The 27405-nt window shown below is 46.4% G+C and overlaps 2 long non-coding RNA genes and 1 pseudogene across 5 annotated transcripts in view; all 3 read left to right on the top strand.

Moving 5' to 3' along the window:
* The window catches only part of LOC139076313 (uncharacterized), a 38998-nt gene that overhangs the window by 5039 nt on the left and 6554 nt on the right, over positions 1-27405 (top strand). The window contains exon 1 of one of the 4 annotated variants that reach the window (XR_011527755.1): positions 9694-9829. The exons of 2 other annotated variants lie outside the window; for them this stretch is intronic. This is a non-coding gene — a long non-coding RNA (uncharacterized lncRNA). Of the gene's footprint in view, positions 1-9693; positions 9830-20306; positions 20748-27405 lie in introns of those variants that run through there. One more of the 4 variants, XR_011527757.1, reaches the window with a different exon arrangement.
* On the top strand, positions 4892-5739 carry LOC103549249 (large ribosomal subunit protein uL6-like; annotated as a pseudogene).
* LOC103549255 (uncharacterized) lies at positions 8313-9355 on the top strand. Its single transcript, XR_544481.2, has 2 exons — positions 8313-8454; positions 9146-9355. It is a non-coding gene; the product is annotated as an uncharacterized lncRNA (long non-coding RNA).

Raw genomic sequence — 27405 nt, 5'->3', positions numbered from 1 at the left:
TCCATATTATTTCATAGTACAAGTGCTGCCTTTCATATGTATGGACAAGATGCCGCAGACTTTTAATTTGATTTTTTACTAGCTGACTCATCCACACCCTCTCGCCTAGGACCTTGGAAACATGCATTTTGAAGGTGCTAGTGGAGGTGAGAGGCAGAAATGTTAGCCACGGGGCAGAGTCTGTCTTTGCAAAGCAAACTCGTATGTCCTGGGCAAAGCCTGGGCTCTGGCTCCTGGCGGGAATAATCACCACCATCGTAAGAGTTGATATTTATTGGCTATTTAGTATGTACCAATCTGAGTCCCAAGTGTTCCTGTGGAATGACTCATTTTAGACTTGCCACACTCCTTGAGGTAGGTGCTACTTGTCGCCTTCATTTTACAGCTGCGGAAACTGAGGCTCAGAGAGGTCAGGTACATTACCCAAGGTCACAGAGCAGAAAGACTCCACTGGGGTTTGAAACAAGCCATCTATCTCTTGAGCCCTTGCTCTTGACCTTTTCCCAATAAACATGATCTAAAAAACATGAATAATTTTAGCATATGATAATTATAAAGTTTGTTTTTTAAATGTTTCAAGCTTTTTTCACTTTCATTACCTCCTTTGCTCAGAAAGCATGATGGTAACTAGAATCCTGGTGTCTTTTCATAAAGATTCCATTTGGAAACAGCTAGACCCAAGCCCACACACTCCCTTTTCAGAAGGCCTACTTGAGCAAATTTGGTGCCCGAGAGACCACTTAGTTTATTTTCCTTCTCCCCAAGATGAACTGAGGTGGTGGGGTGTTTTAGGTTTTCTTTTAGTCACGCTTTTCTTTTCCTACACTTTTCCTGAACATGATGCAGTTGGTCCTCTTTGCAGTTTAGTTACGCCTCTGGCGCTGCATTGCATGAAGCATTTTACTCATGGCAGCGTTTTGGAAGCTAAGTGCATGGCAGGAACGACATATTTATCTTGGAATTGAGACTTGAGAAGCGAGTTTCTCCCTTGAACATGGCCTGAGATATATCACTTGCCCATCTTGGATTCCAGCCTCAGGTATGTAAGGGAGCCAACAGTAAATTTTAAGAGTAAAGGGGGGCAAGAAGCCATTTTCCATTAATTTAGATGAAAGCTGATGAGGTAAAGTGCAGCCATCTATCATCTCTGCGGCGTTTTGTAGTCGTATGTCCCCACACTACCTCTCCATTCACTATCCTACAGTGGGGGAAGATAAAAATGGTTCGCAAATCACCACTTTCAACAATGTCTATTCTCACTTAAGTAGGGCCACTCTGCATCAAGTTGAAACGGAACAAGTTGTTAACATACAGAGCATTCTATGCTTATGAGACATGTGGCAACCTGTCGGAATGGCCCAGGAAGCCCTTTGAAATTGGTCCCCAACTCTCCTTTCTAGCTCTAGCACCTGCCGCTTCCTGTCACACAGCTACACCAGATGGCCTGTGCCTCTTTACTCCAGGTGGGGTAAAATGCAAGTCAAGGCCACATTTCAGAATTCCAAGGACTGGTTTCCTACTTCCTCCAGGCTGCAACTTTGAGACTTAGAAACAAGACTAGGATGAGTGATGTGGTTGCAGGATGCCCAAACACGAAAGAGAGGGAATTTAAAGTCTCAGTTTAAGATAGAAGACATTTCATGCCTCTGCACGTTTCATCCATGTGGATCCCTCATCCTGGGATGCCCTCCTCTCCTCACTTTATCTTTTGAATTATATTTTTCCTTCGATATCCAATCATCTTCCAGTGAGAAGCTTTCCCCAATCCAACCCTCTGATGCAGACGCCACCTCCATGCCACCATAACATTCTGTGCTGCCCTCGGTTCCACACCACATGGAGGCCCTCCGCTTTGCTTTGCCTACCTTTACCACTATAGTCATTGATTCTGGCTGATAGTAGGGGATCAATATAGTTGTTGAATAAATGAATGAATCTTTCTTTATGACAGGGGAGCCTAATTGGGAGACAATTCAAGTCAGAAGATTACCTGATGAATACTGAAGGCATAGAATGAGCTGAGCCAGAAATGCCCAAATCCGTGTCAGAACCAGCTACCCTGTCCCATAGCCGTTGCTATTCTGCCAGGTTGTTCCAGATTCTCCAAATGCTCCATTTTTCAACTCTGTGAGCATCTCTGTCAGCTCTGGTGGTATCAAAAGGGTGCTCAAGTCTTTGGTTTTGAACTTGGCCATGATTGCAATGAAGAAAGCAACTCAAGAAGGCTCTATCTCTTATGTTGAAGAAGTTATGTTAGTTCTCACCTTGGGCTCATGAGTGGGGCTTCACCGGCTATGTGGAGTGTTCCAGTCAGGTTCTCCACGGCTGCCTCTGGGCCCCAACAATGCTGTCGGCCTGCTTTGCGAAGGGGTGTAGGAATGCTTTTGTGCTAGGACACAGCCCCCCATTAGGGGGAGAAATTTCCCCTCGGAGGCAGCTCTGCATGCAAGCAAAGGAGATGGCCTCCATCACCTGAGACAAGGGAAATGGAAACGCTCGTCTGCTCAGAACCATGCCCTCCCTGCTCACTTCTGAAATTCCCCCATCAAATCCAAGCACCTCCCCTGAGGGGCGTGTAGACCTGTCATCTATGGACCTCTCCTAACACATGAGCACTAACTAGTTGTTCCAGGACAGGCCCATTTTGACCACATACGGAGGCTGCTGAAAGCTCTGTTAGCGCAGGGAAAATGGAAATCTCTGGGCAGGATGGGAATCTGAGCTTGGACCATGGACCTTCTCTCGCCTGTGCTTTGGCCTGTCTCACTGAGGCCAGCCCTAAGAGGCTTTCAGCCAGACTCCAGCTGTGTCGGTTTATCCTCCAGTTTTGCGTGGAGGTTACTCATTACCTGCTGCGCCCTAATCAAGTGTAAGCACCTTAAACCACCCTTCAGAAGCCTTGGAGGCACTGGTCAGATGTTATCAGCGACTAATAGTGAATCTGAGCTCCCTGAGCTGCCCCGAGTGCCCCGTGCTCAGCATGAGGGCAGCCTTTCCCGTCCCCTCAGGTCCCTGTCCCTATGGGATTTCATCTCTCACACCCCAGTGCACTTTCTCTTTTCTCCTCCATGTGTCACTGGCTGCTGTCTGCCTTGAACTGGAGTTATTTCTGTACCTGTGCCTCACAGCCTCCCCACGACTTGATTTGAGCTCTGGGGGACGAGGCCATCTCCTTTCCATTTCTCTCTCCCTCGCAGCACTCAACGCAGTGTTTTACATTCAGGTGTTCAGTGTGTGCGTGTGAACTGAATTGAATGCAACAACTAGGATTTGTCTCAGCTGGCTGAGCACCACCCTTATAGACCCCTAAAGATATGGGAACTTGGGTAAGTTTTGCAGTTAAGCTGCAGTGGGCTGTCAATGGTGGGCCCATGAGAAGGCCTACACATAGCCTGGAATTTTCCAGTCTTGGATTGAAATACTCCCTCTTGCTTTCGGCCTGTGTAAACTACAAATCTTACACCAGAAGTTCCTAATTTGAGACTTGGAAAATATGACTGCTGAGTCTGTGGAGCATCCAGAATAACAATGATAATAGTAATGCCATATTCTAATAGAATATTTGTGCAGTGCCGAGCAAGAGTGCTGACTCTTCCACGTAGCATGACAAGCAAAGAGGCAGGTGGCTGAGGAAGCTGAGGCAGGATCTTTACTTATGGCTTTGTCATTCACGTGGTTTTTCCTAACGACTTTTCAGCCTGCTTGAGGTTCTCCCTGGTGGCCTCAGAACAGGTCTGACTCGCTGGAGGACTCAGGGGCCAAGTGCGCTGGCGAGCTGCAGAAGGTCTTCCACACCGGACCTGTTTCCAGGTGTGTGGCTTTCTCATGCCACTGTCACTGTTAATATAGACCGCAATTTGAGGCCATCCTACCTGCCAGCTTAACTTCTTCCAAGGAGGCCTGGGGCTTTTCCAAATGAGGGTTAGCCTTCTTTTCTAGCAGCTCAAAGGGCCCTGTTTACTTAGCATTATTAGACACAAGCTTCATATAAATACAGAATATTCTTTATGGTTTCTGGTAGCACGCACTAGCCTATTGTACGTTAAGTCATAAAGCCGACAGAGAACATTTCAAGCTTGCTGTCTACAGTCTCTCCCCTCCTGCTTCCCGGCTTCTTCCCTCACATCCTTTGAAGCCCAGCTCTGTGCTAACATCGGTCAGGTATTTCCCATGACCTTCTGCAAAATCTGTCTACTAATAAGCGAGAGAAAACTTACTTGTGTGGGCAAAAAAATTTCTCTCAAATCTAGGGCATTTTCCCCATGGCAGTGGAAATGGGTTGGGCAGTTGGAGTTTAATCCTTTATCTTCCTCCTTATGTGCTACTATTTCTCTTGCTAGCAAATCAGATGAGAGGGCTGACAGGGCTGAGTGACGGTGAGGATGGCCTGATGGAGGGGAGTCCTCACCTCTCTGGGCTGTGGGGATTACAGAACCAAGGCTAGAGGACAAGAGAGATGGCATCACAGCCCAGATGTCCATTTTTTAATTTTGTCTCCTTGGACATCAAAAGGGATAGGATTGGTGGGTAATCCCTGGGATCTGGCAGACACACAGGATGCAACTTCCAGGGCAAAGACTGTCTGAGATTACCTGAAACTCCAAAAATGTCCAGGTGATCCTCTGACACTCTTTAAAAAAATTTTTTTTTATTGTGGTAAAATATACACCACATAAAATTAACCATTTTAACATTTTTAAGTGTATAGTTCAATGGCAAATAAGTACACTTACATCATTGGGAATCAACACCATCCATCTCCAGAACTTTTTTAATCTTCCAAACCGAAACTCTGTACCCATTAAACATTAACTCGCCATTTTCTGCTCTCGCCAGGCCCTGGCAACCACCATTCTACTTTCTGTTTCTATCAATTTGACTCTAGGTACCTACCTCATCTAAGTGGAATCAGATAGTATCTGTCCTTTTGTGATGAATTTATTTCAGTTGGCATAACGCCCTCAAGGTTCACTCATGTTGTAGCACGTGTCAAAATTTCCTTCCTCCCTTTCTGCCACATCTACCATGAGAATGAAGACCATTCTCAGCAATCAGACTGTTGACATTTCAGAATATGTCAACATCTCTCTGAAGGGACGCACAGTTATTGTGAAGGGCCCAAAGGAACCCTGTGGAGGGACTTCAGTCACATCAATGTAGAACTCAGTCTCCGCGGGAAGAAAAAGAGGAGGCTCCGGGCTGATAAATGCTGGGGAAATAGAAAGGAACTGGCTGATGCGGGCACTATCTTCAGTCACGTACAGAATGTGAGGAAGGGTGTTACACGGGGCTTCCGTTACAAGCTGAGGTCTGTGTGTGCTCACTTCCCTATCAACGTGGTTATTCAGGAGAATGGGTCTCTTGTTGAGATCCGAAATTTCTTGGGTGAAAAATACATCCGCAGGGTTCAGCTGAGGCCTGGGATTGCCTGTTCAGTATCTCAAGCCTAGAAAGATGAGTTAATTCTTGAAGGAAACGACATTGAACTTGTTTCAGATTCAGCTGCTTTGACTGAGCATGCCACAACAGTTAAAAACAAGGATAGCAGAACATTTCTGGATGTTATCTATGTTTCTGAGACAGAAACAGTTCAGCGGGTGGATGAATAAGATCTAAGTTGTCTAGCTACAGAAATAGCAAGATGCTGGATGGTTCCTAAGACCTATTTATGATATTTTAAAGATCCAATAAAAGGCCTGTATTGGGAGGAAAAAACTCCCTTTCTAAAGCTGAAAAATATTCTGTTGCATGTATATACCATATTTTGTTTCCCCATTTATCCATGGACACTTGGGTTGCTTCCACCTCTTGGCTATTGTGAATAATGCCGGTATGAAAACGGGAGTCCAGTTATCTGTTTGAGTCCCTGCTTTCAATTCTTGTGCGTAAATACCCAGAAGTGGAATTGCTGGAGCCTATGGTAGTTGTATGTTTAACGTTTTGAGGGACTGCCACATTGTCTTCCACAGCGGCTGCAGCATTCTGACTCTCTTGGTAGTGCAGGTCTTTGCAAGAGGTGAGCCTGGAAAAGACATGAATTTTATTCTTTGATTTTCCAAGGACTTGCTGGGGGTGTTACCAAGTTTCTGCCTTAGGTTCCCCATCTGTGAAAGGAAGATGGCAATTACTGTTCCTCTCAGGAAAGCAAGGAGCTATGGCAAGTACTGTTGAGCTAGGCTGGGAGAAGAAGTTTGATTGAAAGCATCCTGAGTTCTCAGGGCCAGAGCCTGAGCCCTCCCTCCCTCCAGCACGAGCGCCCCTCCTGCTGATGCACAGGTCAGGGCTGGGGACGGCTGGAGGCCACGTTTGGGTGGCTAAGTTCTGATATCTGTCCTGCTTATCAGACATGGATATCAAGGGCCTTCTCTGAGGTCCTTGTATAAAGGCCCATCCTCAGCCAGGAGAACATTGTGCCTGCATTTCCTACTTTTGTTTAAGCTTGCCATCTTCCTTTACCTTTGGAGTGGTGTATAGTTCTAGAGAGAAAGCGTTCACTGAACATCCATCAAAATCCAATCAAGTTTTCATTAAGAAGGTGATACTGCATCCTTTCCCTCAGTCTTTCCTTTCCGGACCCTGGACCAACTCTTACGCAGGACGTCAGACGCTCTGCTAATTTCAGAACACACTTTCACTCTCTGATGCACATCAGGCCTGTCAGAGTAGGGAGGGCCCCATCTCTCTCTCATCAAGGAATACAAGCAGAATTGGCATACTGTCCTCTGGAAGGCTGCCTGCGGCCGCACCTCACCCCTCTGGCACTCTGGACAGGCTGGCCTTCCGGGCAGCTTCTGCCCCAGTTGCCCCGGTGTCCTCTGAGGAAGCGCTGTGGAGAGGCAGGGAGGCAGAAGGCGCTGTGCTCTGGCTAGAACTGTGCAATGCCTTGGTCACGGCTCCTCGAGCCATCACTGCCCAGCGGCATTGCTGCATTTTGAGTCACGCTGCCAGCAGCAATGAGACATCTATAGACTCTTGTCTGTGCAGGATCAGAAATGGGAGTAAGGACTCCTTGGTTCTGACCTAGCAGGTCTCTAAGAAACAAGATCACAGCTGTATCTGCCAGCAAAGATTTAACTCTTGTTTCCAAAGCATCAGCTGGCAAATTAATTAGTTCTTAGTGGCCAGCAGAGGCGGGCCCCATCTGAGCAATGGTGGTAAAGCGGGAGGGAGTCTCATGGGCTGCTCCCCATCCAGGTCCTGGGCTTGGCCTCTTGGAGATAACTTTCTCTCGTTGGAGTGAGGCTCCGTGACAGCAGGAGTATGTCCCTCGTTCACTCCTTTCTCAGCACCTGGAATAGCACCAGGCAGAGGTGGCATTCAGTCAGTATTTGTGGGATGAATGAATCCACCGCTGAAATCTGGCCCGGGCTGGAGAATGGGCTGGCCTCCTGTTCTAGAGGACAGAGCCCTTTGCAGTTCCACTCAGAGAAGGCCTTGGGCTGGAGAGAATCAGTGTTATTGCTCCTCTCTCATCTTTCTTCTGTAATTGAGTCGTCACTGAAGACTCAGAGACAGGAGAAAGCAAAACAGTGCAGGGCTCCCTCAGCTTTGTGGGGTGGGGGGCAGTATTAGAAAGCGCATAATAAGGATGTCGCCTTCTGGGTGTGTGGGGAACCCTTTTGAGGCAAATCTGCATATATTTGCATACATATATACACGCACCCTAACCTGCAAAGGGACGCCTAGCTCTTGCCACCTATGAAAAGACTAATCCTTCTATTCTCTCCAGGATGTGCTGAATCAAAACTTAACTGCTAATGTTCTAGAAATCTTAGGGGGAAAAACACAAAACGAACATGCCATTTAAATTTTAAGTTTAAAAATGTCATTTTTGGTTTACATTTTTTAAACTAGAAAAGAGCCTATCTTGAAGACTTTCCAGGGTGGGAGAAAGGGATATAGGCAAAGATAAACTCAATCCTGAACCTTCCGTTGAAAAGGAGACTGGATCTACTGTTTCCTTCTTTCTCTGTGTGCCGTGCAGTAGCTCAACCCCGTCCTAACAAGAGGGCTAACACGGCTTGGAGAAATTGGGTCTCTTCTTTTTCCAGAATCATCACACGTTTTCCGAAGGAAAAATGGACTCTCACTTTCGAAAACACAAAACCACGTTTGCTTTACGTGCCGTAGAAAAGAACTCTGCGCGCCACGCGGAGAGCAGGCTGGGCGCCGGGAGCCGGCGAGCCGCGCGCCGCGGCGTGTTGTGTAACCGGCCCGGGAATCACGTTGCACTGCCGAGTTCCACGGGCTCTTAGTGCAATAATAAGCTTGATCTTTTTATTCAAATACAAGGAGCAACCACAGCCGGCTCCAGGTCACGTGTCCTGATCACATGGTGCTCAGACGCCGAAACCGGCTGGCGATCATTAACTAGTGCTTACTCCCAGGGAGAGAATGCAGGTTTTAAAGAGACGAACTCTTATTTTTATAAAACAGCCAGGACTGCAATAGAAGGTATACAGGGTGGGCAGGATGTCTCCGTCTTGCTCAGTGCTTTGTAAGGAAAGGACAGGAGCCAACAAGTGCTCCCTAGTTTTGCTCTCCCCTAGGACTTGACAAAGTTGCCCCGCGGAGCCCCCGTTTCCAGGCCTGCAGGAGCGGCGGGCTGCAGCATCCTGGACTCGGAGCGGAGGGAGGGGCGGGCGGGCGCGTTTGGCGCTGCGCCCTCGCGCCTGGGAAATGGAGGACGGATTTCTGAAGTTAGCGGAAAGCCACGTTTTCTCTCCCTTATGAAATTCCTGCTTCTGGGTCGATGGAGTCCGGTAGGGGTGAGGGGAGGGAAAGGCATGGTGGGCTTGGGGGCGCTTCTGGAGTTTTCATTAAAGTGAACACCACCATCCAGAATGTGGCTCCTTTAAGGCTTCCTGCGGTGGGAACAGAAACTGCGAGGACTCTGCCTACCTGAAGGTTTCCTTGTTCAGTCGTTTGGGTTTAGAAAGAAGTTCTTTCCCTTTCTCGAACTTGCGTAGCGTTACTTTGTGCTTTCAAAAACTGCAATTATCAAGCTGACTTTGACTTTCGTGTAGAAGGGACAATAGTGCGAGTGAATAAAGAGTTTAGAATCTTTGCTGGAGGGAAGGCGTAGAAAAACTACAGATAAAAAGCTTTACCAGAAACTGACAGCATTTTTTTTTTTAAAACCTAGGTGTGTTTTGTTTCGCATTATACGAAGAATACTTTCCAAAAACACTGTGCAAAATGGCCTCAGCCTTACAGGAAAAACCACCCGTGATGGTCTGCAGCCTTATATCCTATTTCATTGAACTGTTTTCGGAAACAATAAATATGTAAAGAATTTCCAGTGTTCTACGTTCACTGTATCACTGAAATATATGTATTTCAGGAAATTTCCCTAGTTAGGGAGTTTGCTTGTCTCTGTTCTTTCCCCTGCTCTGCCTCTTCAAAACGATGACAGTCTGTGACCTAAAGGATGGATCCAGATCTTTTGAAGAGAATGTAAAATTTATATATACAAAATTTGATATTAAAGTATCACAAAATTCAGAAAAAATACTTATTATTTAACACACCTCTAAAATCCTTTTTATCCTGCATTTTGGAAGGCGTGTTCTTGGAGGGGCTCATATTCTTGAAAGGAGAGAACTTTAATCTTGACCAGCTGTCAATTTTAAGTGTGCCTACCATTGTACAAATTTAATGATTAGAAAAATTTTCCCCGGACCAGCTTCTGACTAGTCTGTTCTGGCTTTGTCTGTTCCACATCTTGTCTCTCCTCCCCCAGCCCACAGTATCTCTGGGGCTGACGCTGCAGGACACACTCGTGTTGTAATGTGACCTCTGGATCTGAGCCTACACATCTCCGTGCTGGGTGAGTTAACACAGTGGGCCTAGGAATATTCCTGGAAACCTTCCTTGCTCCAGAACAGCCAACAGTAACTTAACTATATAGTTTATAAATTTATAAATATCTTTACCTAAAGTAGGTATCTCTAACACAGATTCCTCTTAGCCAGGTCCCAAAAATGCCCATGCCCACTCCAAAGTCACCTGAAAGGAGGGGAAATGTGGCCAAAGAGAAGTCAGAGTAGAAAGAGGCAGTGATCTTAAACAATTACGGTCATGGTATCTTACCGCTGCCAAGTTTACGAAAGCAAATAGCCATGAATGCGTTGCTGGGGCTCCTGCGTGAGCCTCCGACGAGGGCTGTGAAGTGAGAGGGCTGGAGTCTCATTTTCATTAGCTTCATGATAACTCTGTGCCTAGTGACCCCGGCTGCATAATAAGTACATCAAAAGCAGTCATTTTCTGGGTCCTGGAATCAAAGATGGGCGTTTGAGGCAAGCTTGCTCATCTGGACAGCTTGTATGGAATGACTTGTCAGGGTAAACCCCACTTGATAAAGGGCCTCTGCTGGCCTCTGACTCAGCCCCTTGCACATTCCCCTCTCCGGCCAGGCTCCCAGCGAAAAGCAGCCTCCTGTGTATGGGTGGGGGTGGGGGTGGGGGGGCGTGGCAGGGAAGCGGCATTTGTCCCGCCTGTGTTTTGTGCCCAGCACTACCAAGTGCTTTATTACGCACGTCACACTCTTTATTCCTCAGGACGACCCTGTGAAGTGGCTGTTACAATTAGTCCTGCTCTGCAGCTGAGAAACCGAGGCAGAGAGATTGTTTCCTGCCTACAGTCACGTGGGGAGAGGTTGCAAAGCTGGCACTCAAAACCCGGTCTGTCTGACTCCCCAGGCTGGTTCCTTCGTGGCAGAACTCTGACCTTAAGCTTTTCGTGAAGTGAATGCAACATGCCTTGTTATAGTTTCCAGAGCAGAGCCGACTTTATTTGCAGCCATATCCGGTTATGGCTCCGCTTTCTTTACATCCCTTCTTGTGGAGCATGATCTCATTGCCTGCTAAAATAATTACGGAGTGGAGCCAACAGGATTCCTTGACCAGCTTTAAAGCTTCCCTCTTCCCCTCTGATGGTAATGTTCTTTCCTGCCTTCACCTGCCAGTACCCTTGAACCTTATCGACGCCATGCTTCGCTCTCCCCGTGCCACCCCATTGATTGCCCCTAGAACATGCCACCCGTCTTTATGCTGCCCAGCAGAAAGAGCCACCTTGCTGAGTCACTTGCTTAGCTTGTCAGGACAGTATTTTGAATTTGGCAAGGCTTGCCAACATTCTGTTTGTGGGGGAAAGGAGGCTGTCAGTTCAGACGATCCGTAAATGTACTAATTAGCTGGATGGAAAGAGCCCAGGTGCAGGCGGCAGCCTCTCCCGGCCAGAGGAGATAGATACCCATCGGATACAGTCTCCTGACAGCAGGAGCAGCGATTCAGCATCCCAGGCCAGGCTGCGGACAGGGACTCAAGAGCATCACTGACTCCTTTAGCTCAGGGTTTCTCAACTTCTCCAGTGCTGGAGACTGGACTGGGGGTGGGGAGTGGGGGAGCTGTCCTATGCATTGTAGGATATTTGGTAGCATCCCTCTGCTACCCAGGACTCGATCCCTCCCCCAGATTGTGACAATCAAAAATATCTTCAGACATTGTCCAAAATCACCCCTGGTCAAGAGCTACTGCGTGAGACCTGTCAGCAGACGGCCACTTCAGCTTCCAGTTGTGTTGATTCTTAAGGTGGCGGGTCAGGAGACAGAGGGGCTTTGGGCTCTCATAGGGAGGTGACCCACAGTGGGAGTGTTCTGAGTTAGACACGGGGCTCACGGTGGCAGCCCTCTTGGATGAGAGTGTTGTAAGGAAAAAGGTAAAACCTTTGAGCGTGGAAGAACACTCGTTTCTCCCCAGTCAGAGTTAACCTTAGATTGAGGGCGTTACCCAAAAAGTTTAGCTGGGTGGTTAAGAGTTCTGCAGTCAGAGACCTGGGTTTGAATCCCAGCTTAGCTCTTAATTAGCTTAACTTTGGACAAGTTACTTTACCTATCTGTGTCTTGGTTTCCTTATTTGTAATAAGGGAATGATAATATCTATACCAAAGAGTTGTTCTAAAAATTCAGTGTGATAATGCATGTGCTCGACACATAGTAAGTGCTTAACCAATGTAACTCACTTTTAAAAATTTCTGGACCAATCTTTGATTTTTTTATTTTTTATTATGTAGATAAGTAGAGTTCTACCCATACCCTCCAGGTAATTGTGTCAACCTCCTGCCTGGTCGAATGATTCTGGAAACAGTATAGCAAGCATCCACTTTAGAATCTCCTTCTAGCTCTTTCTGGGAAGTACAGATGCCCTCTCCCTGAGAACTTCTATGGTCGTCATCAAAGTTGTGCTCTCCAGAGAAAGCTCAGCTCACCACCAGTGACCCATCAGGGTTCTTGGCCTCAGGTACCATGGTCTGCAGGGTGCTTGCTCTGCTCATACTAAGCCTCAGGTGTTTTGCAAACGTTTTTAACCCCATCATGTCCATGAAAGGATTCACTGATATATTCAATTACCAACAAGAGATAATTAAAAAAAAATGGAAAACAGTGAAAATGAATGAATGTTGCCCTTGTTTACGGACCGAGTTATTCAACGTTAGGAAAGATTCTAGTTGACAAAGGGTGATTGTGTTGTGTATAGAAGCTGCCTTGCCTCTACAGTCAACAATAATCAGCAAGAGACAGGACAAGTAATAGACAAAAGCAAAAGGATCTGAAGTGTCGTGGCTCGGAGGCATCAACAGAGAGTCTGCCAGCCTCCTTCAGGAGCATGCCAGGAGTTTGTTTGAAGACTTAGAGGCTAGAGTGATGAAATGTTTGCCCCAAGCCATGGATGTTTCCTCTGTACAAGGTCCCCTTTGAATTTGCCTGAGTTCAAAGTGCAGTGGGGTGATGGATATGAAGCTGAGATTCTTACAATATTTGCAGATGTTCTCTCTCCCGATGTGATTTCAACATAGAAAAAAACGAATTTGTTGGGAGAAACTATGCCTGAGAGAATATACACCAGCTAAGAGGAGGAGCATATGCTTGATTTTAAAAGACTCCTAAGTGACAGAAATCAATCCGAGGGCTGCAAGCGTCACCCCCTCCTGGGCAACGGTGATGACAAACAGTGCGCTTAACAAAGGCTTTCAGGACTTAACCTGATTCTGTGTGGAGCTTCTGAACAAGAAGAGTCTTGCTACTGCCTGGCAGCTACTTAGTTATTTCCCCACATATGTGACATGTGAGCTCAGATTGGTAAACGTGGGGATGGTTTTTAAAATTCTCAGGGCATAAACAGATGGTATAGTTCCAACCTAGACTACTATATCATTCTGTAATCTTTTGGACGCAATAAGAGTGGCTTCCTCAGAGCTTTGAACTCTGCAGAGCTGGAGCTGAAAGCAGCTTAGAAGAGCACAGGAAAGCAGGTTCCATCCTGGTGGCTATTCGCTTCCCTTTCCTCTTCATTTTCGTAGTCCAGCAAAGTCCAAGGCCTTGGAATTCTAGCCGGATCTACTGGCTGATGTAGAAAAAATGAGCAAGGAGAATCAGCTAGGCAGCTGGCCCAGGCGTCAACTCAGGATGGACCATTCTTATTGAGCTCTGGTGCAATTTACTTTTGTAAATTCGCGTTGTTACTGAATAAACAGTCGAAGTTAGCTGTGACAGTTCAACTGAGGATGTAAGAGGACATGACATTTTAACATAGTGTGTGCTTCAAAAAACCTTTTACTTTGCAATAATTTCAGACTTCCAGAGAAGTAAATACAACAGAGGATTTTGATATGTCTCCCCTAACTCCACTGTCTGACTCGGCTAGGCCTCGCTTGGACGAATGACTTGTATGAAGCCACACAGCTAGTGACTGAAGAGCAGCTTTAGCACCTGGGACCGACTTGCCTAGTTCTATTTGTTCTCTGCCACCACAGTGCCCCTCGTTATCATTATCAAGTAACATTTAAAAAAATGCTTTGATTTGAATTACTTTAAGACTCATAAAAAGTTGCAAAAATAGTACGGAGAGAACCATGTGCCCTTCACTCAGCTTCTCCCAACAATAAAATCTTCTATAACAATAGTACGTTGTCAGAACTGGGAGCTTGACGTTGATCCAATGCTCTTGAGTCAGATACAGACCTTCAAGTAACATTTTTAACATATAACTTTGTGCATTCTGCTAAGCAAAAGCCAGAAAAAGACCGCATCTTTTCATATTAAGGAGCTTACAATCTAAACGGGCATGTAAAGATAATTCACCGAATAACAGCATGCAAATACAGCCCCAAATATATTTTCAGACCTTCTTTCAGAAAAGTGAGAGATGGTGGGGAGAGTATGGGTTTTGAACTCAGATAAATCTGGATCTGAATTCAGCTTTGCTGCTTAAGATTTGGGTGTCCCTGGGGAAAGAGTTTCCCTGAACCTCATTTGCTTGATGTAAAACACTGAATATTATTATCTACATCTTAACATGGTGAGAATTAAATTAAATTGTGTATGCTATACATAATATATATATATTATACATGTATATATACACATATATATATGTGTATATATATACACATATATATACATGTATAATATATATATATATAGAACAGGACTTGGCACATAGTAGATATTTAATAAATGGTCACCATAATAATTATTAATAAAAGAATAATCCTTAATAATCACAATTTTCTCATTGCCCTCTTGATCTCAGGTCTGGCTGAAATACCACATTGGTCTTTCTGCCTCTTAACTTACTCAGTGAGAGTTTAGCTAGAAATCGAAGAACCAGCAGCAGTTCCTTGTGAAGAAAGAGAGGCCCGGAGAGGGCAACATGACTTTCCCAATGTGGCCACGCTGGTGGGTCCTCGGATCCTCCTGCTTCCACATTAGTGTTTTAGTAAAATATGGGAAGATTGTCAAACACTGAAATAACGCACGTAATTTACCCTTTCTTTTAAAGAAACCTTTGGGGGCCAGCCCCGGTGGCCCAGCGGTTAAGTTCGGCATGCTCCACTTTGGCGGCCCAGGTTAGGTTCCCTGGTGTGCACCTACAGCACTCGTCTGTCAGTGGCCGTGCTATGGTGGGGGCTCACGTACAAAAAGAAGAAGACTGGCAACAGATGTTAGCTCAGGTGAATCTTCCTCAGGAAAAAAAAAGCTTTGGAAAATGACTATGATTCTCTTGAGTGTAGGACAGGGTCAGGGTGCATATCTAACAGCCGAAACAGTGATGCTTATCTCTCGCCCCATCATCAGTTTACAAGCAGCTCCGCTCAAGCCCAGGTTGACACATTTGCTCCTTTCCCAGTCTCCCCAGCTCCACGTTCAAGTCCAAGGGTCTTGCCCCCAAAGGGAAGTTTTCATCACAGGCACAGTAAGAATGCTTTGGAATTTAGAATCTGTGTAAATTCCTAAATGAGCTTTATTTGATTATCTGAACAAAAACGTTCACAATTCACTGTGTGAACCAGGGCCTCGGCGTTTTCAAAGGCCCACACTGGGGCCTCGCTCAGCAGGTGGTTGTCCACTCACATCCTGCTTCACACCACACCTGACTTCCTCACCTGCCTCTCTCTCACTTGAATTTCCTGCCCTTGGCATGGACAGAAAAGGGGGCTCACAAACACAGCAGGTGCTAGTTTGGTCCCACAGCGTGGAAGGAGCTGTGCCTGGAAACTTGGCCATGTATTTAAGTCATAAAGTCATGATTCTGGGGGGACTGGTGTTGGAATGTCTCCCCAGTGAGCGGGAACTAACAGGCCTCAGACCAGACTACACAAAAACCTCATTTGGGTCCACCCAAGCAGGCTGATGGGCAGACAGGACCTGAGGATAAAGAAAAAACTCCTTTGCATGTTGTCGCAAGGAATAACTTTCAGGCCTTTTTTTATGTCTTTAACCTGTCCGTCCCTCGCCCCACCTCCCAAAAGATCGCATTTCCTTCTGCCAGTTTATCTCGTCTGTGTGTGGGTTTCTTAGGGGCTCAGGTATAGCTTTTAGTAGTTTAGTAGAATTGCTAATTCAAAAAAAGTCTCTTCTATGAAGCATACAATTCACGTAACTAGAATATCCTAAAAGAAATTAGGCTATGTCTAAATTAACTGTGCCGTGTGTGGTAATATAAATGGAAAATGTGGTTTGTTATGGGCTGAATTGTGCCCTCCCCCCGTTCGTATGTGGAAGGCCTAACCCTCAGTCCCTCAGAATGTGACTGTATTTGGAGACAGGGTCTTTAAACAGGGATTAAGTTAAAATGAAATCTTTAGGGTCGGCCCTAATCCCATGTGGTTTGTGTTCTCCTCAGAAGACGAGACTAAGACGCAGACATGCGTGTGGACAGAGGAAAGACCATGTGAGGGCACAGGGAGAAGGGGGCCGTGTCCAAAGCAAGGAGGGGGGCCTCAGGAGAAACGAACTCTCTTGACACTTTGATCTTGGACCCCCAGCCTCCAGAACTGTGAGACCATAAATGTCTGTTGGTCAAGCCACCCAGTCTGTTATGGTGGCCCCAGCAGACCAATATGTGGTTTAATCATAGCTGCACTGTGATTTTAATCAATCAATCATAAAGGTTATTGGACACCTGGTTTTTAAAATCACCATGTAAATTGAGTATACTTTTGTTTTCTCTTCTTTTTAACAGCATAATTGAGTGATAATTAACATACAGTAAACTATACATACTTTAAATGTACAATCTGATAAATTTTGACTTCTAGGCTCATGAAACCACAATCAAGATAATGAACACATGTCATCTTCAAAAGTTTCCTTGAGCTCCTTTGTAATCTCTCTCTGTCCCTCCTTCTCCTTCCCCCATTTTCCAGGCCACCACTGAATCTGCTTTCTGTCATTATAGATTAATTTGCCATTTCTAGAGTTTTATATAAATGGAAGCATATAGTATGTACTCTTTTTTTGTCTAACTTCTTTCACTTTGCATAATTATTTGGACATTCATCCAGGGTGTTGTGTGTATCAAGAGGTCATTCTTTTTTATGGCTGCGTAGTATTTCACAGTAGGGCGGTACTCAGTTTATCCATTTATTTGTGAAAGGGCTCATTAAGTCTTGTTTACAGTTTCTTTCTAACAAAAAATAAGTTTTCATTTATTAATGGGAATATAAGATGTAAGTACCACATTGTCTTTATTTGCTGTCTTATCCATGTTATTTTATTTTTAAAATACGAAAATAATTATAAAAGGTTTTCTGCTGATAATAAAGGTCCCTATTGTTTTCCAAAAGGGATTTAATTTCTTAATAGTCTCCTAGAATGGGAGTTTCAAGAACATGATCTTGATTTTAATTGATTCTCGACTATAACATCTTATTATCTTTGACCATGATGGTTTTATCTCCTTTTTTTCACCTAGTTTAATCAATACTTTTGCTTACAATTTTTTGAGATTCTGTATGGAGCTGCTGTAAACATTCCTGCTCGAGTCTTTGTATGGACATATACTTTCTTTTCCTTTGGGAAAATACATAGAAGTGGAATGGTTGGATCATGTGGGAGGTGTGTTTAACTTTTTAAAAACTGCCAAACATTTCTCAAATGGCTATACCATTTTGCATTATCTCCAGCGTGCATGAGAGTTCCGGTTCCTCTCTGCCTTTGCCAATACCTGATAGAGTTGGTCTTTTTGATTTCAGTCATTCTAATAGGTATGTAGTAGTATATCATTGTGATATTAATTTGCATGTCCTTAAAGATGTTGAGCATCATTGCCATCCATATATGTTTTTTTAAATGACATCTGCTCAAATCTTTTGCCTATTTTTAATTGAGTTGTTTGTTTTCTTATTATTGAGTTTTGAGAGTTCACTATGTATTCTGGATACGGGCCTTTTGTCAGATACATACTTTGCAAATATTTTCTCCAGTCTGTGGCTTATGTTTTCATTCTCTTAATAGTGTCTTTCAAAGAGCAGAATTTTTGTTTTTATGAAATCCAATTAATCAAAATTTTTTTCATGGATTGTGCTTTTAGTGTCATAGCTAAGAAATCTTTGCCTAGTCTTCTCTCCAAGATTTTCTCCTATGTTTTCTTCAAAAAGTGTTATAGTTTTAGGTTTTACATTTAAGTTTATGGCCCTTTTTCTTTTTTTTTTGAGGAAGATTAGCCCTGAGCTAACTGCTGCCAATCCTCTTCTTTTTTGCTGAGGAAGACTGGCCCTGAGCTAGCATCCGTGCCCATCTTCCTCTACTTTATATGTGGGACGCCTACCACAGCATGGCGTGCCAAGCGGTGCCATGTCCGCACCTGGGATCCGAACGGTGAACCCCGGGCGGCTGAAGTGGAACCTGCGAACTTAGCTGCTGTGCCACCGGGCCGGCCCCTTTATGGCCTATTTTGAGTTAATTTTTATATCTGGTATGAGGTGTGAATCACAGATCATCTTTTTCTCTTTTGCATATGGATGTTCAATTGTTCAGCACTATTTGTTGAAAAGACTAGTCTTTCTCCAGTGAATTGCCTTTGTATCTTTGTCAGATATCAGTTGTCCCTATATGTATGGGTTTATTTTTGGACTTTTTAATTCTGCTCTATTGATATTTTTGTCTGTCTTTATGTTAATACCACAATGTCTTGATTGCTGTAGCTTTATAGTAAATCTTGAAATTAGGAAGTGTTAGCCCTCCAACTTTGTTCTGCTGAAGGTCCTTTGTAAATGGCATTATCATCAGTGCCTTCGTTGCCACTCAGAGATCCTTTTGGGTGGACTTAGTGAATTTCCTCTCTTTATCTCCACTGTGGCTCTTACAGACGTGTGCCCCTCTGCTCAAGCCCCTACCTTGCTCTACGCCTCTCACTGTCAGTTCTTGACTTTGCCCCCTGCTTGGTCCACACGTCCAGGTCCTCAGCTGAGAACTCCGTTAAGTGGTTTCTCTCCCCCAGCTGTAAGGTTATCTACATTTGCACTAGTCCTTACCTGCTTCCTTCCTGGCTCGGAGAACAATACAGGTTATAAGGATGATCGGATAATTATAGCTAACAAATACTGAGTTCTTTCTATGGGCCAATCACAGATACCATTTCTCATTTAATCTGCAGAATCTGTCAGATGGAGATACTGTCATTGTTCTCACTTTACAGATGAGGGACCGGAGGCAGCGAGGGTCATTCTGTTTCCCGTGGTTGTGTGGCTGGTAGGAGTTGGAGCTAGAAGTCAAGCCCAGGTCTGTCTGATTTCTGTCCTTCCTCCTGTCCCAAGCTCACAGCCTGTCAGTGCTCTCCGTCCTATCCCCTCCTGGCTCATCAAGAAGCTTGCTCCATTTGTTACCCTTCCTCTCTTTGTCTCTTCCACTTTCCCTCTCTCCTTGCTTCTTTCCATCAAGGTGATCAAACCAAAACAAGGGTCTCAACTACTGTATGAAGTTGAAGTTTTTCAAATGTTTGTCTGCGGCCAGACTTTGATTCTGCAGATTCATATGTTCACTTGCGTATTGGATATCTCATGGCCTCTCAAACATCAAAACAAAACTTACCACTTCCCTCCACACTGGCTCTTCCTCTGGTGTTCTCTGGCCAGCCAGTGGCTCTGCCAGCCACACAGTAGCCCAAGCCAGAAACTGGCAGCAGAAAGACTCAGATTTTGGTTTCAAATCCAAACTTACTAGACAGAAGACATTTGAACCTCAATTTCCCAACCTGAAAAATGGGCGTAATAATTCTATTTCACAGGGTTGCTTTCAGAGCTAAATGACCATATTAGCTGCTTAATAATAATTATTATTGTTGTCATCACTGTCATTGTTATCGTCATCACCTATTACTCCCTCCTTCTTTCTAGTAACCTTTACCTACTTGCAGTTCCACCAAAACATCCTGCACCATCATTTTAATTTCTTTGATTCTGCTATTAACTTCTGCTGGAAGGTTTTCCTGACATTCTAGACCAGTGATCACTAAAGTGCCACCCATGGGGGTGCAGGAAGAAAACAGCAGAACTTCTATTTATGTTCACTTAAAAAGTGTCTTAGGTTAAGGTTCTATTTATATGTGTTTTATAATATATTAATAGAGTAGATATAATATTTAGAAATAAGTGTAACTATTGAGGGTACGCATTCAAAATTTTTGAGAAGGACATACGATAGAAATAGTTGGGAGGTCAGCATTCTTGACGGGTTAAGGGCCCCTATTTTGTTCTTCTCCAGAACATCGTGCTGTTTTGTCGTAGTTGCTTGTCCCCCGCATGGACACCCTGAGGGCAGGGACTGTGATTCCGTCAGGGTTAAGTTGCAGACAACAGCCTCGACTCTAGTTAGTTTTAGCAGAAATGGATTCATTATAGGCTGTTGGCTTCTAGCAGAGGTTCTTAAACTTGGGCACGCATCAACATCAGCAGAAAGGCTCCTCAGAGCCCAGAGTGCTGGGCCCCACCCCCCAGAGCTTCTGATTCAGTGGGTCTATGTAGGGCCCAAGAATCTGCATTTCTATCAAGTTCTCAGGTGCTGCTGATACTGCTGGGCCAGAGACCACCCTTTGGGAACCACTGAATTACAGAATGGTGGCAAAGGCTGAAGAAGGAGGCTCCAGGTGGGGGATCTGCGCCCAAGTCCCAGAGCCACCCTGCAAAACTGGCCTGGCCAGGTAGTGCTGCACCTGCTGCTGCCACGGCTGACCCAGAAACCACACTGCCTCTGCGGCAGGCCGGAACGCTGCCCACGCAGGAAGCTGTGCTGATGCTGATGCTGATGCTGCTCAGCATCCACGAGGTTAGAGACTGACTAGACGTTAGTGCCTTTGTCACCCCTGCTGGAGAAGGTCCAAAGCACCTCCACCCTGTGCTTCTAGAGGAGCAGTGTGGTGGCCCTAACAATGCTCACGCTGCATCATGTACCAGAGTATCTGCCTGGGGTAAGTTACCATTATTATTAATCAACCTGGAAGGTTACTAGTGGAAACCCCAGGGCAAGGGAATTGGAAAATGAGGTCTTTAGCATTCCAGCCTTTAGTGCAAAGGAAATCTTGCTAGAAGGAGGGTGGAGTGGTTTTGAGTGAGGCAAGAGCAGCATCTGCTGTGAACTGTATTTTTCCTCTTGGTTCCTGGTCCAGGCCTGACCCTGAGGATGTGGCACAGAGTAGGCCCTCAGCGAATAACAGTTCCATTCTCCCTCTCCCTTCCCCTGTCTGCTGGCCTCAGTCACTCCCTACAACATGCTGCTGTGTCTTGGCTGAGGGTCTGCCCTGCTGGTAAAATCTGCCTGACTCCTGGCTGGGGTCTTCTCTCTGTCTTTCCCGGCAGTGAGGGAACATGCTAGCTGTACAGGGGGAGCCGAATTTTGCAGTAACAAGTCTGCCTGAGGCTGTTCCTGTCCAGGAGTCAGTCCCACTCCCACTTGGTTCACCTGGGATCTAGGTCACTGTGTCTTGCCCCAAGTGGTCTCTCCCCATCTCCTTCCCTCCACCTCCTCATCCCCAGAGACGGGAAGCCAGTGTGCCACCTCAGTCTTGACAGTCTCTGAGCCTGAGTCCATTCCTAGAAGGAGACCTGGTATCCTCCCACAGAGGGCTTGTGAAGGGGGTTGGAGTAACCCTCCCTCCCTGGGGCTTGCAGATCCTACAGTCGTTTCCAAAGGACCCTTTAGGCAATGGATGCAAATAGTTGAGTCCCCTGGTGGCTCCCACTACTTCAGGTCAAGGTGTCTTCTAGGCAGCTCCTAAGGCTTGCTCCACTCTCCTGAGTATGAGCCTGGAGGTGCGGGTTGGGGATAAAGTTCGGGTGTGGTGAGAGTTCAGGCAACACTTCCTTAGTCATAAGTTCCAGCCTCTTCCTTTAAGGCCACGCTGCAGTGTCACCCTCAGCCTTTGCTGACTATGACATAGCAAACTGTTTGAGAATTTTGGCAGTGCTCGTAGCGTCAGAAGCCAAGCTCTACACAGAGAGGCGGCATGACACAGCGGGAGGAGTGTAGGACTTGGAGATAGAAGGTCTCCAGGACTGAATCTTTTCTCTTCATTGACTGGTTATGTGACTCTGGACACATTGACTAATCTTTCCTTGACTCAGTTTCCCCACCTGTAAAAAGAGAAAACTCTGCCTTAGACACTTTGAGGATTTAATATAAAGTGCTTGGTACATATTGTCAAATGGCAGTGATTATTAATATTTACAGAGACGAGTACTGAAGATGGTCACAGGGCTAACAGCTTATTTGCATACGCTCATAAACTCATGTACTCATCTCAGTCAGTGGGATAGACACTATCCTTATAAACTTTACTCATTTTCTATCTCAAGTCCCATCTGGAATAAGGCAGGGCATAAAAATTATGTTTTAGCAGGCTGGCCCCATGGCCTAGTGGTTAAGTTCACCCCCCTCCACTTCGGCAGCCTGGGATTGTGGGTTTGGATCCCGGGCACAGACCTACATCACTTGTCAGCCATGTTGTCATCAGCCATGCTGTGGAGGTAACCCACATACACAACAGAGGAAGATGGGCACAGATGTTAGCTCAGGGCTAGTATTCCTCAGTCAAAAAAAAAGAGGTAGATTGGCAACAGGTGTTAGCTCACGGCAAATCTTCCTCAGGAAAAAAAGGAAGATTTTTTATATTATACATTCATTTAGGGAGTGAGCATTTCCCGTGTCAGGTGCTGGAGATCAGATCTGAAAGAGACAGCACCTGGCCTGGAGGGTCTCACAGCCAAGGGGGCGAGGCCGACACATACACATCTAATCACACTACAGTGGGACGTGTTCCGTCGTAGGATGGGCACGTGGTGCTGAGAGCCCAGAAGAGGGGTGGCCGAAGTGCAGTCCTGCAGGTCGTTGCATGCCAAGTGGAGGAGTTGGGACTCTATTGTATAGGCGATGGGGAGCCCCCTAGGAGAGACAGAGGGCTGAAATTGCATTTGGAGCCCCCATTGCTGGAGGGACGGGGGACAGGCAGGACTGCAGGCACGGAGACCACCAGTCCAGGCGAGCAGTGGTGTGGAGACCATGGGTGGATTCTGGAGCTGGCGAGAGGGACACTCAACAGGACGAGGTGACTGCCTGGATGTAGGGATAAAGCTGAGAGGCGAGGACATGGGTGACTTCTGGGATTCTGGCTCATGTGACCGGGTGGATGGTCGTGCTTTTGGCCACACTTTCTTTGAACACAACAAGATCGTGGGCTATTCTTAGGAATTCTGATTTCTATGGGTTACTTTTGGTACCAGAGTTTATTTAATTGTCCCATCTTTTCTAATACACTTACATCCCATGACTAGCAGGGGCTGTGAGTAAGAGTAGAATGAGGGCGGGAGTCTTTGCCTTTCTCCCTCCAGTGGGAAGCGATTCAGGCTAACTGATTTGCTGTTCGCTCACACAGCCTACTTGGGAAGAAAAGGGAGCGGGGGTGAGTGCTGGGCAAGGGCCCCAAACAGCCCTGCCTCAGCCACTTTACTGGCACAAATGCATTGATGAGGAAATATGTAATACTGTGTTTGTATGGGAGAAATTCAATGAGGAGAAAAGTGTTGTAAAGGTGATCTGACCAGATATTGCTCAACGGACTGGCTTAAGGAACAGGGACAGTTCTGGCTGATGCGTTTAAGGAAAAGAAATGAAAACAAAAACAGTCTGATTGTATTTTTCTCAGGTTTGGGTAAACTTGGCGGGAAGCTGTTTTCTCAGTTTGAAAAAGAATTTTTCTTTCAATTAAGATGAATGTAGAGTTTAATTACAAAGAACCCGGGTAAAGTAAGAATATACTGTGGTAGATTTTAAAAGGTAAGGGAATTCATGGTGAAAGAAGTAGGCCCTACTCTGAGACAGATGATTTGGGTGTCTTTTGCATTACTGAGCATTGAGATTTTAAGCTGCAGCGCGTATATGCTTACCGTTGGGGTGTGTGTGTTTATCTCACACCAAAGACTGAAATCTGAAGGAAGCCAGTTGCCAGGTGTGCTGTTCTGCTGCAGTGCACTGACGTGCTGTGGATTGCTGCCACGGAGTCATTTTCCACAAACATATCTTTCTGGTGTAATGCTCTCTCCCTGAAAGCAAACAACTTCTAATGCTGGATTCTGGAGTGTGCCATTAAGCCTCTCCAAACACAAATATGTCCACCACATTCTAAAGGAACGGCCCGCACAGCCACTTCTCTCTGTGACTCTGGATCCGTGCGAAACTGGGAGCTAGGGAGTATTAATGACGCACCTCTCCCCAGACACGGAGCCTCAGAACCGAGCCTTCAGATCCACACCCAAGCAGGTGGGAAGGGAGAGGAACGTTTTAGGTCGAACCCTAACTGACTGTCTTGTTAACCTGACACCACACAGCAGCCTGGGCTGAGGGTGTCCCCATGCTCCATGTGGGCTTGGGGCTCCACCGGTGGTGACTGAAAGCTGTTGGCTCCCTCTGTTCCAAACAAGGCGTGTAAAGGGACAACAGCTGAAAGGTGACTCGTAGTTTGTAACTGACTGGCTCTGCTTGACAGCCTAGGGTATCTATAATCTTTCAAAGCCACATGCAAAGCCTCCTGCACCTCGTGAATCATCCAACTGCAACATTCCTCTTTATCAGGCTGTTTGTCACCATAAAAGCTGAACGACAATAAACTCTGCCTTCCCAAGTTGTCCCTTGTACTAGACGCACGACCGCTTCAGCCTTTCTAAATTATAGCAACCGGTGTCTGCTCCACGTGGCTGGCCCCTGGGGGCTGTAATTGCAGAAGTACAACCTGGCAGTTATGTCACATGGCCCAGGAAACCGCCAGGGTACCAACGGGCTTCCTGCCAGTCGACCTTTGGCAGCTGAAGGCCCCATGCCCCATCTGCAGCCACATCTATGTGTGCACAGTTCTCTGATATTCCCAGGGCACAGTGGAGGGGCCTGTTAGAAACACTGAGTCAAAACTCAGCACCCTGAACCCTTGCTCTGCCGCCGTATCTTCTTCCTGTTAATGGAGCGACTTGGCCAGGTGTTAATTGGCAAGGGTGTTTGTTTGCTTTTGTTTTTATTAAAAAAAGAACTGTTTTTTAGGATGAGACATTTCCTACTTTTGAATTAGCTAAGAGCATGTTTCCTACTACAAATATAAGCACTATCTATACAGGGATGCAGAACGTCTTGCCCAGTTTAACCCTTGGGAACAGAGGCCTAGCTTCATGGCTCATGGGATTTGGGCCACGCGTGGCCTGTGTGGTTGAGGATGTGGTTGCTGGAGATGCTTGGCCCTGTGTCTAGTTCGTATCTCAAGCCTCAGTTTCCTCTTTTGTAAAATGAGATGTTTATGAGGAGTTGATGACATAATAGACGTAAATAACGATAGCTGGTACTTGTGCAGTCCTCACAACATCCCAGGCACCGGTCTTTCATTAACTCTAGTCCAGTGAGGGAGGGACTACTGCTATCATCCCCATCTTACAGATGAGAAGCTGAGGCACAGAAAGGTACAGACAGTAACTTGCCCAAGGTCACACACTACTAAGTGGCAGACCTGGGATTTGAACCCAAGCTTGGCTGTGGAGCCCATGTTCTTACTCAGGACATTAAACTGCCTTTCTAAGATGGCTGGTGAGGGCCATGCACTTGGTAAATACCCAGGAAATATCAGAAGGGGGTGGTGAGCAGCTTTGCCATGCCAGAGCTGTGTTTCTCTTCTCTGGACTCTGTGCTAAGAGGCTTTGGTGGCCCTTTACAGGCCTAATAGTATCGTCTGGTTCTCAAAGGGCCAGTTCCTTCTCTATGGCCACAGGAGGTTGGAGCAACCAGACGTCTGGTAGGGTGTCAAGCCAGCAGTCAGCGTGGGGATGGTAAGATGCCACCAGGCTGCTGCTGAATTGGGGCAAGCCAGCGCTGGGCTCCTCAGGTCCTGGGGGAACCTGGGGGGTTGTGTGGGAGCAGGGCTGTGGCCGGGAGGAGACACTTGACCTGTGTGTGTGTGTCTAGGGAGGTGACGGAGAACCCGAGGTGACTTCCAGTCCTGAGAAAGAGAGCTTGGGGTGGGCTGTTGGGTCCTGGCCGACGTCTCAGCTACATTCACGTGGGGAGACTGAGGAGGATAATCCAGGCTGAATGTGAGTCCTCCCCTCCGCCAGGCTGCTCTTTTAGAGACTATGGGAGATGCTGTAATAGTAAAGAGATGCCCATCAGAGGAGACACCATGTACAGGTTTTGGAGTGGCCATGACTTGGGCATTTCCTCACGGAAGGCTAGACTCGCCGACACGCCTATGCTGAAGCTTGCTTTAGATTTTTACCCTCTAGGTGACTCTGCTCAATGACTGGCCAAGGACTACTCTAGGGGCTGCCAATTCTAAGACAGTAGAAAACACAGTCCCTGCCCTCAAGGAGCTCACAGTCATTGGAGGAGACAAACACATAAGCAGACGCTGTAAACCAGTAGGGTAATCTAGGAGTAAGCAGCGGGGATGGTGGGAATTTTGGGAAGGGCATCGAGCCCTGGCAGGGGAGCGGTGGGGTCAGAGATGACTGGTGACACCTGCTGAGCGGCAGCCTTCCAGGCAAAGGAGGAGGAAGCATGATCAGGTACAGGCAACAGGGAGGCAAGGGATGAACAGTTCTGTCTAGATGGGGCTTAAAATATCAGGCGAGGTGAGGCAGCCGATGAAGGTGGGGAGGTAGGGCTTTACTGGCTTCCAGCAATGACTGTGTCATTAGATACATGAGCTGCTTTGTAAATAGACCCCTCTGACAGCAGTATGGAAGATGGCATTCGTGGGGGAAAAGGCTGAGAGACCTGTTGCATTAAATCCAGATGGAATGATGAGGGCTCGAGCTAGGACTGCGATCGTAGGAAAGCCAGCTAAATAAAATAAGCAGGATTTGATGCTTGCAGGGTTATGGGTGAAGGGTTGAGGGAGAGAGAATGAGGATTTAAGGATGGCTCCCAGTTTTCTAGCTTGGGTAGATGGTGGTACTACCCAATGAGTTTGAAATTATAGGAGAGGAACTGGGTTAGGACAGGGGATGATGAGGCCAGTCTTGAAGATGTTGAGTTTGAAGTGCCTGACGGATGTTTAGGTAGAAGGTCCAGGAGGCAGTTCCAGAGGCCTCTGCTAATGTCATTAGCATCTAGAGGATTGCTGAAACCTCGGAGGAGATGGGCTCAGCTGGGAGCGGATGGGTGCTCCAAGAAGGAGACTTTGGCAGTGCTGGCAGCCTGAGGCTGGGGTGGCAACCGCTCAAGCATCAGTTGCTGAGCAGCACAAGGCCTCTGGTGCAGACGGGGCTCCAGTGGGCCGAGATGCTGCGGCCCACACTGGCTTTGCAGGAGCATCAGGCACAGCGGGCCTGTTCCCGGCTTGGGACATTGTGTCCCAGTGTGGGTTCTATTGCAGGGCTGGGGAGAAGGGTGGGCTTGGGGAGGAGATATGAGCCCCAGCTGGCCGCTGGCCAAAGGGAATCTTTAAATGGGAACATTTAAACCATTGGTGAAACACCATTAAAGGTCTTGGTCACTGGGATCTAGGCAGAGGTTCTTAAGCAGGTGAAGGGGTGGAAGTCACCTGTCAGGCCTTTTCAAATTGTGCTTGCCCTCCTCCCACGGGCCTCTCAGATTCT

This window comes from Equus przewalskii, chromosome 16, assembly GCF_037783145.1.
Source record: "Equus przewalskii isolate Varuska chromosome 16, EquPr2, whole genome shotgun sequence".
Classification (NCBI taxonomy): domain Eukaryota; kingdom Metazoa; phylum Chordata; class Mammalia; order Perissodactyla; family Equidae; genus Equus; species Equus przewalskii.
This window is presented reverse-complemented; position numbering and strand designations above follow the sequence as displayed.